Source organism: Thamnophis sirtalis, unplaced genomic scaffold, assembly GCF_051295495.1.
Source record: "Thamnophis sirtalis isolate CommonGarterSnake01/CBP01778 unplaced genomic scaffold, rThaSir2_p1.2 scaffold_2, whole genome shotgun sequence".
NCBI classification, from domain to species: Eukaryota; Metazoa; Chordata; class Lepidosauria; order Squamata; family Natricidae; genus Thamnophis; species Thamnophis sirtalis.
In genome coordinates, this window is record NW_028261382.1 from 93,422,287 (window position 1) to 93,433,537 (window position 11,251).

The following is an 11,251-nucleotide window of genomic DNA, read 5'->3' on the forward strand; positions in this document are numbered from 1 at the left end:
ACGAGGCGGGGTTAGAACACAACCCAAATATGAAAGCTTCCTGGGGTTCCCACCCAGTTGAAAGTTCATGATCTCGCTCCCACACCCAAAAGTCCATCACATGGTCCAATCTTCTACTGCCACGCTGGCATTTCCACCCATCTAGTTCCGGTCAGGTGCAGAGACAAAGGATGACCTTGGGCTTCTAGAAAGGAATGTTTTATTTTGACAACAACACATTCTACAATTCTACTCCTTACTCTTCCCACTCCCAATTACCCCACTAATGAAACAGCATAGTAAAGAAAGAGAAAGAGTGTGGCAGGCCAAAGATCCTAAAAGGAATATGACTGCAGGCCTGACACTTAGCTTTTTCTCCGACATATATTCAACTTAAAAAAACAACAACACATGGAACATTATGCCATAGGAGAGGGAGCAGAGAAAACTACACTTGATAGCATCTCAAATAAAGAAGACGGGAGAAAAAAGTAATGCTTTGTTAGCCCTAATTGCCACCTGCATGACTAACCTAAGTATCTGCCCAAGCTCTCTTCGTGTAAGAAGTTGTAAGTTCAAAATCTGAATGGACAAAGTTTGCTACCAGCGAGCGGTCTTCAGTCCTTGGGCTGCCCATTAATTGAACGGCTTTGTGTGCAAGCTGGCTTATTAGTATGCTTCTCCTTTAATCACCAACTCTTCAGCCATCAAGACAATCTATAAATCTCCTCAAATATGAAATAATGAAGTGGAATGGTTCAATTTATTACTATGTAATAAGTCAGGATAATATAGGAGTAGGCAGGGTGGTTCTGCAGCTGCCTCCGTGCTGGGACCTGTCACTTCTCATTACCCATAGCAATGGAGGAGACAAAAGGGCAGGAGGACCTCCCTCTGGGACATTATTTCATGCTGGAAGGCAATCCAACACTTCTCAGATTTGGATTCGTTCTGATGAGACATTATTGGAGGTACATGTCTGTTTTATTTTTTCCTTGCAATCCTTGCTTGGTTTACAGCTATTTGAGCAAAACCAGAAGAAGAGAAAAACCATAAACATTTCCACCAAGCAACTAATCACCTGCCCCAAACAGATGGTCCACTAAGAGATTCCCGGGGCTCAAGGAGCCTTCAACTCAGCACGAAGCCCCATTTTCTAGGTGGGGACATTTCCTAGCAGATCTTCAGCCTTGAGGTTCACAATGAGCAGTGAGAGCAACCCACTTCCCACTTATTCTTCTTGCTGAAGGTGATAATAGTAGTCACCAAATAGGCAGCTGGACCTACCTGTTCTGACCCTCCTCATCCCACACCAACACACTCCGAGTCAAAGATACTTTACGGAATTTATTAACAGACAGACAAGTCCTTGGCAGCAATCCAACACAGATAAGCCATGGCAGCAATCCAGCCTGCCAGGCTCACAATACTATTCTCCAACATTCGTTAATGTGTTGACTTCTGCAAAAGGGGTGTGTGCACAAGCATTCATTTTATAGCCTGGAGAGGAGCCTAATGACCACCAGCTGAGTGCAATCACCTCCTGTAACTCCGCAACTGTTCCTTACGCCTATTAGCTCTCCGGAGCCAGGCATCCAGGAACCACTCACTGCTGACGTCCGGATCACACTCCCTTGTCTCCTCCCCACTGGTCCAAGGCTCAGGCGCCTCCTGGTGGCCAACCAGCCTCTCTGCATCCTGCTCGCAGTCGGAACCCTGTCCAGGGTCCTCCACATCCTCCAGAGCCGACTCAGAGGGCCCCTCGCTGTCGAAGTCTGGTGGCAGCTCCAACGACTCCTGCTGGGCCACAACACTTACCTATCCTGCAAATCGACAGCACTAAATTTCATTCCAGGTTTGTGTGTGTGTGTATGTGTGTGTGTGTGTGTGCATGTGTGTGTGTGCACGCTACAGCCATAATTGATGGATTAGGGGACTAGAGGCTAAAACATATGAAGAACGGTTGCTGGAATTGGGTAGGTATAGTCTAGTGAAGAGAAGGACTAGGGGAGACATGATAGCAGTCTTCCAATATCTCAGGGGTTGCCACAAAGAAGAGGGAGTCAAGCTATTCTACAAAGCACTTGAGGGCAGGACAAGAAGCAATGGGTGGAAACTAATCAAGGAGAGAAGCAACTTAGAATGGTGGGATTAAAAAAAAATACTACCCATTCTGTGGGTGTGGTGTGGCTTGGTGGGTGTGGCTTGATGGGCATGGCAGGGGAAGGATACTGTAAAATCCCCATTCTCTCCCCACCCTTCTAACCTGCTTTCCAGTTCTATTCTCCTGTGCAGGGCAACAGAAGAAGATCCAGCCAATCAGCTGGGACGTTGGAGGCAGTAAATAGATGGGGGCAGAGCCAGCCACAGGTGGTATTTGCCGGTTCTCTGAACTATTCAAATATTCTGCTACTGGTTCACCAGAACCAGTCAGAACTGGCTAAATACCACCTCTGAATTAATCAGTGGAACAACTTGCCTCCAGAGGTTGTGAATGATCCAACACTGGAAGTTTTTAAGATGTTGGATAACCATTTGTCTGAAGTAGTGTAGGGTTTCCTGCTTAAGCAGGGGGCTGGACTAGAAGACCTCCAAGGTCCCTTCCAACACTGTTATTCTATTCTAAATTAAAGACAATGGATATTACTGCAGTGAACTTCTGCAAACTCTCTACCTTGTTTTCAGGAAAGGAGAGGAAAGGAAAATGGCTTTGAGACACTACAACTCACAAAGCATTCACGATGAACATTTCCTTGTCTGCCTCTCCACAGCTGGGGGATCATCACCTCTCCAAGCTCTGATGGATAACTAATTCCAACTAAGAGCTCCCCAGCTCCACTCTCGAAAAATTATCTCTTGTTGGCCAACTGCTCTGGGTTATTAACCTGGCAATCTCCCAGTGGTGTGACCATATATATTAACGGCGAGTAAATTACAACGGCTTTGGTTCAGTCTGGCCCATGAATTGTGCAAATTTACAGATGGACATTACTGAAGTCTAGTGGGAGATTAATCCTCTGCAAGCATTGGATTGGGGACAAGAGTAGTTTATCTGGGGAAAGGGGGGGCGGTAAAGCCTACCTCACTCTCGGCATGACTACCTCTTCAATGCTTGCAGATGCAGGGAAGAAATTGGAAGGGCACTTTGTAAGAATGGCCTAGCCAAGAAAGTCAGCTGGGTGACTTTGGGCCAGGCACTCTTTCATAACCCAACTCGTCTCACAGGGATGTTGGGAGGAGAACGAAGGTGTGTTGGATATGTTCACCATCTTGAGTCATTCATAAAAATTAGGGAGGGAGGGAAGGAAGGAAGGGAAGGGAAGAAGGGAAGGAAGGAGGGAAGGGAAAGGAAAGGAAGGGAAGAAGGGAGGGAGGGAGGGAAGGGAAGAAGGGAGGGAGGGAGGGAGGGAAGGGAAGGGAAGAAAAGGAAAGGAAAGGAAAAAGGAGAGGAGAGGAAATTAAATTATCAGGCCAATCAATTTCCTAAACAGTGGTCATTTGGGATTTGCACAAACTCCTCCCCATTTTCCTAAATTTCTTGTAGTCCACTTTCTGCTGTCCAAAATAGTTATTTGGGGTTGGGATAAGAGGTGGTATTCAGCAGCTTCTGGCCAGTTCTGGAGAACCAGTAGTGGACATTTTGAGTCGTTCGGAGAACTGGTAAATATCATCTCTGGCTGGCCCCACCCCCATCTATTCTCTGCCTCCTGAGTCCCAGCTGATTGGAAGGGAATGGGGATTTTGCTGTATCCTTCCCCTGGATGGGGAGGAAATGGAGATTTTACAGTATCCTTTCCCTGGATGGGGAGGGAATGGAGATTTTACAGTATCCTTCTCCTGGAGTGGGAAGGGAATGGGGATTTTATAGTATCCTTACCCTGGAGTGGGGAGGGAATGGGGATTTTGCAGTATCCTTCCCCTGGAGTGGAGAGGGAATGGGGATTTTACAGTATCCTTCCCCTGGAGTGGGGAGGGAATGGAGATTTTACAGTATCCTTCCCCTGCCATGCCCACCAAGCCACCCCCACAGAACTGGTAGTAAAAAATTTTTGAATCCCACCACTGGTTGGGCTGGCATGGTAATGTGTGAAACTCAGTTAAAGAGCCATGTGCGAGAGGAGCTAAACTGATGCATTGAGCAACCGAATTTAATAGCTAAAGAGTGTCATGCAAATCAAACCTGACTTCCCCTACAAATTGCTCAGACACATGGCAAAGCAATAATTTATCATCATCTTGCATCCATCCATTGAATCTAGATTGGGAGAGCAGCCTCACCCTGGAGTTGCAGCATTTGCTTAGGGGAAGCTTGGCGTGAGGAACAGACCACAATCAATATATGCCTATGCAAATTCCTTTTCTGCATGAATGAAAGCACAGGGAGCCCTTGACTCACGACTGCAATTGAGCCCAAAATTGCTGTTGCTAAATGAAATATTTATTAAGGGAATGTTGTCCCGAGGTGGCGCAGTGGTTAAATGCAGCACTGCAGGCTACTTCAGCTGACTGCAGTTCTGCAGTTCGGCTGTTCAAATCTCACCGGCTCAGGGTTGACTCAGCCTTCCATCCTTCCGAGGTGGGTAAAATGAGGACCCGGATTGTTGTTGGGGGCGATATGCTGACTCTGTAAACCGCTTAGAGAGGGCTGAAAGCCCTATGAAGCGGTATATAAGTCGAACTGCTATTGCTATTGCTATTGCTATTTACAACCCTTCTTGCTACAGCTGTTAAGTGAATCACTGCAGTTATCCAGTTAGTAAGACAGTTGTTATGGGAATGGGCCTTTCCCATTGACAAATAGAACAGAATAGAACCATGATGGTGAACCTGTGGCACATGTGCCAGAGGTAGCATGCAGAACCCTCTCTGTGGGTGCGCGCGCCATCGCTAGATATTCTTCTGGTTTCAAGCCCGCATGTGCGCTGGTCAGCTGCTCTTCACAGGTGCCAGAGTGCGGGAATACAGCCTGAAAACAGCATGAAAAACAGCCTGGAAAATGTCCTGGAAAAAGAGCAAAAAATGGCAAAAAAAACCACGCATGTGCGCACCGACCAGATGGTCCTTGGGTTTCTGGTGCTCTGGCACACATTCACACTCGGTCCGTTTTGGGCACTTGGTGCCGGAAAGATTCACCATTACTGGAATAGAATAGTCACTGGAATAGAGTAGAGCAGAGCAGAGTGAGTAGGGTAGGGTAGGGTAGGGTAGGGTAGGGTAGGGTAGGTAGGGTAGGGTAGGGTAGAGTAGAATAGAATAGAATAGAATAGAATAGAATAGAATAGAATAGAATAGAATAGAATAGAATAGAATAGAATAGAATAGAATAGAATAGAATAGAATAGAATAGAATAGAATAGAATAGAATAGGAACAGAACAGAACAGAACAGAATAGAATAGAACAGAACAGAACAGAACAGAATAGAATAAGAATAGAACAGAACAGAACAGAACAGAACAGAACAGAACAGAATAGGAACAGAACAGAACAGAACAGAATAGGAATAGAACAGAACAGAACAGAACAAAATAGAATAGGAACAGAACAGAATAGGAATAGAACAGAACAGAACAGAACAGAACAGAACAGAACAGAACAGAACAGAACAGAACAGAATAGAATAGAATAGAATAGAATAGAATAGAATAGAATAGGAAGGAACCTTGGAGGTCTTCTAGTCCAATCCCCTGCTCAAGCAGGAGAATCTATACCATTTCAGACAAATGATTGTCTAGTCTCTTCTTAAAAACCTCCAGTGATGAAGCTCCCACTATTTCTGAAGGCAACTTCTGTCCCACTGGTTAATTGTCCTCACTGTTAGGAAGTTTCTCCTTGATTTCAGGTTGCTTCTCTCTTTGTTTAGTTTTCAACCATTGTTTCTTATCTTGCCCTCTGGTGCTTTGGAGAATAATTTGACCCCCTCTTCTTCTTTGTGGCAGCCCCTCCAATACTGAAATCCTGCTATCGTGTCACCCCTAATTCTTCTTTTCTTGAGACTTTGCTTGTCGGAAATTTGTAGAAGGTGGCCACATGGTCCCAGAACACCACAACGGATACAAATATGAGTCAGTTGCCAAGCATCTGAATTGGGGCCATAGAGATACGGCAATGGTCATAAAGTGTGAAAAATGGTCAGAAGTCACTTTCATCAGTGACGTTGTAACTTTGAACTGTCACTAAACGAACTGCCGTAAGTTGAGGAATACTTGTATAGATCAATGTGTTAAAAGACCAGCCCATTCTAAAGGTTATTGCCAGAACATCTGCCTGAATGCTATTACCGTCAGCACCAGCCAGATCACAATCCTGTCTAATAAATGGTGTGCACCAATCTTAATAATTTCCACTATTAAAAACAGCTTTAAAAGAAATCCACATTCATTTTGCTGCAAGCACAGGACTCTCACTGGCTGTATTTTTAAAAGCCGTTTCCCCCCCCCTCCCTTCAGTGCATTCAAAGCTTTTCATCCAAAATAAGAAGATTTAGAGAGTCCCAGATGTATTAAAGTCATGAACACAACTGCTTCATTTGAACGCCTGTCTTCATTAGAGGTTCCCGAGAAAGGGGGGTGGGGGATAAAGAAAATAGAAAATAAACATTCCATGTGTTGGCATTCAACATTCCTGACAAATCACCTGAGAGAACAACTCCTGGATTTATAGATCTGTGATATCACAGCCTCCCAGTGAAGTCACATATTTTTCTAACAATCTGTTGGAAAGTTTTGCAGTGAAGTTTTTTTGTTTTGTTTAGGAGAATAAAACCTCAGGTTTTGTAGGGTGTACGTTCCAGGAAAAGGTGTAGAATTGTTTTTCTCATCCTTGAAGAATTCAACTCCCAGAATTCCACAGCAAAGTATGGTGGCTGGGGATTTCTGGGAATTGAAATCCACACATCTTCTAGTGCCCAAAATTGACAAACTCTGGTGTAGAAGATGGAGAATCTGGAAAAAGGCCTGTCTACAAATAGACAGTTCTAGATCTCTAGGATGAGAATATGAAACTGGTAACTTAGAAGAGAAGAGAATAACAGGGTTGAAGTGGATCTTGGAGGTCCTCTAGTCCAACCCCCTGCTCAGACAGGAAACCCTACACTACTTCAGACAAATAGATATCCAACATCTTCTTAAAAACATCCAGTGTTGGAGCATTCACAACTTCTGGAGGCAAGTTGTTCCATTGATTCGTTGTTCTAACTATCAGGAAAATTCTCCTCAGTTCTAGGTTGCTTCTCTCCTTGATTAGTTTCCACCCATTGCTTCTTGTCCTGCCCTCAGCTGATTTGCAGAATAGTTTGACTTCTTCTTCTTTGTGGTAGCCCCTGAGATATGGGAACACTTCTACCATGTCACCCCCTGGTCCTTATTTCATTAATCTAGACATACCGAGTTCCTGCAACCATTCTTCATCTGTTTTAGCCTCCAGTCCCCAAATCCTCTTTGTTGCTCTTCTCTGCAGTCTTTCTAGAGTCTCCACATCTTTTTACATCGTGGTGATCAAAACTGGATGCAGTATTCCAAGTGTGGCCTTACCAAAGCCTTATAAAGTGGTATTAACACTTCACGTGATCTTGATTCTATCCCTCTGTTTATGCAGCCTAGAATTGTGTTGACTTTTTTGGCAGCTGCTGCAGAGGGCTGGTTCATATATAAATGGTTGTCCACTAGGACTCCAAGATCCCTCTCACAGTTACTACTATTGAACAAGATACCACCTATATTGTACCTGTGCATTTGGTTTCTCTCGCCTAAGTGTAGAATCTTACTTTTTTCACCATTGAATGTCATTGACTCCTAGATGTTTGAACTATAATTATGAGTAAGAAAAGAATATGGCTACCTTGGCTTAGGACACATTCTTCATTTTTGGATGCAAATACAGAAAGTTGAAATTGACTTCCCGAAGTCCATGAAAACATGGAGTAAATTGCTCCATGTTTATAAGGATTAGAAACAGCAGCAAATGACTATGAGGTATTGAATCTAGATGACCTCTGCAGCAAAACAGATGTGCTCCTACAGACAATGGCCAGATTTCCCTGGTTTGACCCATTGATTAAAACTGTGCATTTCGATTAAACCGAGATGGCCCTCTGCTCTTCTCTGAAATAAGCCTACGTAGATTGTGTTCGGAGCATCTTAAACTAAGTCAAAGCCAGTGACCCAAACTTCCACCGAGTTCTCAACATGCTTCAGAGGTTCATTAGAACATCCGTCTCAATGGGTGGTCATTGACCCAAGATGTTCTCTGAGGAAAAGAGAATCCAGCAAGATCAGGAAGGGCATGTAAGTGAGCCTTCAAGGTTTAATGTCAAAGTGGCAGCGAGTTATCAAAATGGATTGGGGGGGGGGTGTCTTCTGCTCTGGATAATAAAATCTAACAATGTTAATTATAGACTGATGTGTATATTGTTTTTCCCTTCTTGCCTGTTCACCTATTAATTCTGAAGAGAGTTATTACAAGCCAGGCATGAGGCAAGCTATAGATCACATTACAAAGTTGTTCACTAACTATTGACTTAACCAATGCGTATATATAAAAAAAGGTTTGTTTTTCTCGTAATCTTTTACTTGGGGTATTAAAATTCTTTACGGTATTGTTCTTTTCCCCCCGCCCCTTATCCATAATTGCTGTTCGTTTGTTTGTTTGTTTTAAAGGAAAAAAGAAATTGGAATCCATACGGTGTATACGATGGTAATCACTTGCATTTTTTCAATTAAAGGTACAGAAAAACAAACAGAATCTCGGAGAGAAGTAAATCTATTCTCTCCATTGACTGCCGTATTGATTAAAATGAATGCCCGCATCAAGACCAGTGAACCATGAAAGGCAATCTATCTTAAATAGGTAACAGATCGTTAGGAAGTCATTGTGCAGAAGCAAGAATAACTCTGGGTATGTAAATACATTAAGGCTACACTAAATCTTTGACCATAATATTTTCAGGATGAAAAGAGAAGGGTAGTCGGGAACAATATGAACTATTTCCATTTCGGTTTCTTTTTGAATTCGTAAAACAGCATATCTGCGTCTGCCCCTCCAATCAGCAGTTCGGGTACCGTAATTTACATGAAGACAGTACTTTTTAAGAAATTAAGCGTTTGTGAATTCAGTTTAAAGTAACATGCTCTGCATCTCCTAAATTCGTATGGAGAAAGAATGATTTGGTAATTTTGTTGGCTTTCTTAAATCATTATGTTATTAGATACTTTATTCAAGTTTTGTTTAATCCCACTTTTATTACTTTCTAAGTAACTCGAGGTGGTGAACATACCTGATATTCGTTTCTCCTTCTTATTTTCCACACAACAACCCTGTAAAGCAGTTTGGATTGAGAGAGAGAGGGACTGGCCCAAGGTCATTCAGCCAGCTTTCATGCCTAAGGTGAGACTAGAACTCACTTTCTCCCGGTGATGGGGCCCAAAGTCACCCAGCTGGCTTTCAAGCCTAAGGTGGGACTAGAACTCATCTTCTCCCAGTGATAGAGTCAAAGTCATCCAGCCAGCTTTCATGTCTAAAGTGGGACTAGAATTCACTATCTCCTGTGATTGACTCAAAGTCACCCAGCCAGATTTCATGCCTAAGACAGGACTAGAACTCATCATCGCCCAGTGATTGATTCAAAGTCACCCAGCCAAACAGCAAAGTCCACACAACAACCTTGTAAAGCGGTTTGGACTGAGAGAGAGGGACTTGCCCAAGGTCAACCAGCCAGCTTTCATGCCTAAGACAGGACTAGAATTCACCTTCTCCTGGTGATTGGCCCAAAGTCCCCAGTTGGCTTTCAAGCCTAAGGTGGAACTAGAACTCATCATCACCCAGTGATTGATTCAAAGTCATCCAGCCAGCTTTCATGCCTAAGATAGGACTAGAACTCATCATCGCCCAGTGATTGACTCAAAGTCACCCAGCCAGCTTTCATGCCTAAGATAGGACTAGAACTCATCATCGCCCAGTGATTGACTCAAAGTCACCCAGCCAGCTTTCATGCCTAAGACAGGACTAGAACTCATCATCGCCCAGTGATTGATTCAAAGTCACCCAGCCAGCTTTCATGCCTAAGATAGGACTAGAACTCATCATTGCCCAGTGATTGACTCAAAGTCACCCAGCCAGCTTTCATGCCTAAGACAGGACTAGAACTCATCATCGCCCAGTGATTGATTCAAAGTCACCCAGCCAGCTTTCATGCCTAAGATAGGACTAGAATTCACCTTCTCCTGATGATTGGTCCAAAGTCCCCAGTTGGCTTTCAAGCCTAAGATGGAACTAGAACTCATCATCACCCAGTGATTGATTCAAAGTCATCCAGCCAGCTTTCATGCCTAAGACAGGACTAGAATTCACCTTCTCCTGGTGATTGGCCCAAAGTCCCCAGCTGGCTTTCAAGCCTAAGGTGGAACTAGAACTCATCATTGCCCAGTGATTGATCCAAAGTCATCCAGCCAGTTTTCACGCCTAAGGCAGGACTAGAACCCACCTTCTCCTTGACTCAAAATCACCCAGCTGGCTTTCATGCCTAAGATGGGACTAGAACGCATTGTCTCTTAGTGATTGGCCCAAAGTCGCCCAGATGGCTTTCTCCCTTGATCCTTTTATTTCTCTTCATTCCAGGCTATATACTGCACTATCACGTGTAGTAATTAATTGTGCTAAGATATAGTATAGCATTGCCAGCTTGGGTGTAGTGTGTCTTTTTTTAATTGTACCTTCCTCTGAAGCATCTGCTTCCTGAAACTGTCAGATGGTAAGACGACTGAAAGTAGAATCCAAGTTGCATCTTGCATGGTGATCTGCATAAACTTTCCCCATTATAAGCATATTTTTATTATAATGTCGAAGTATGAATGTCGTATTTTTTTTGTCATGCCAAGAATGGTATTAATAAACTCTGTAACGTCCTGAGATTGCTGGGGAGAGAGAAGAATAGAAAATTACCCAGATTTCACAGAATAGAATAGAATAAAATAGAATAGAATAGAACAGAACAGAACAGAACAGAATTCTTTATTGGCCAAGTGTGATTGGATACACAAGGAATTTGTCTTTGGTGCTTATGCTCTCAGTGTACATAAAAAGACAAGATACATTCATCAAGAATCATAAAATACAACACTTAATGATAGTCATAGGGTACAAATAAGCAATAAGGAAACAATAAATATCAATATAATTCGTAAGGATACAAGCAACAAAGTTACAGTCCTGCAGTCATAAGTGTGGGGAGATGGATGATAGGAACAATGAGGACATTAATAGTAATAGTAATGCAG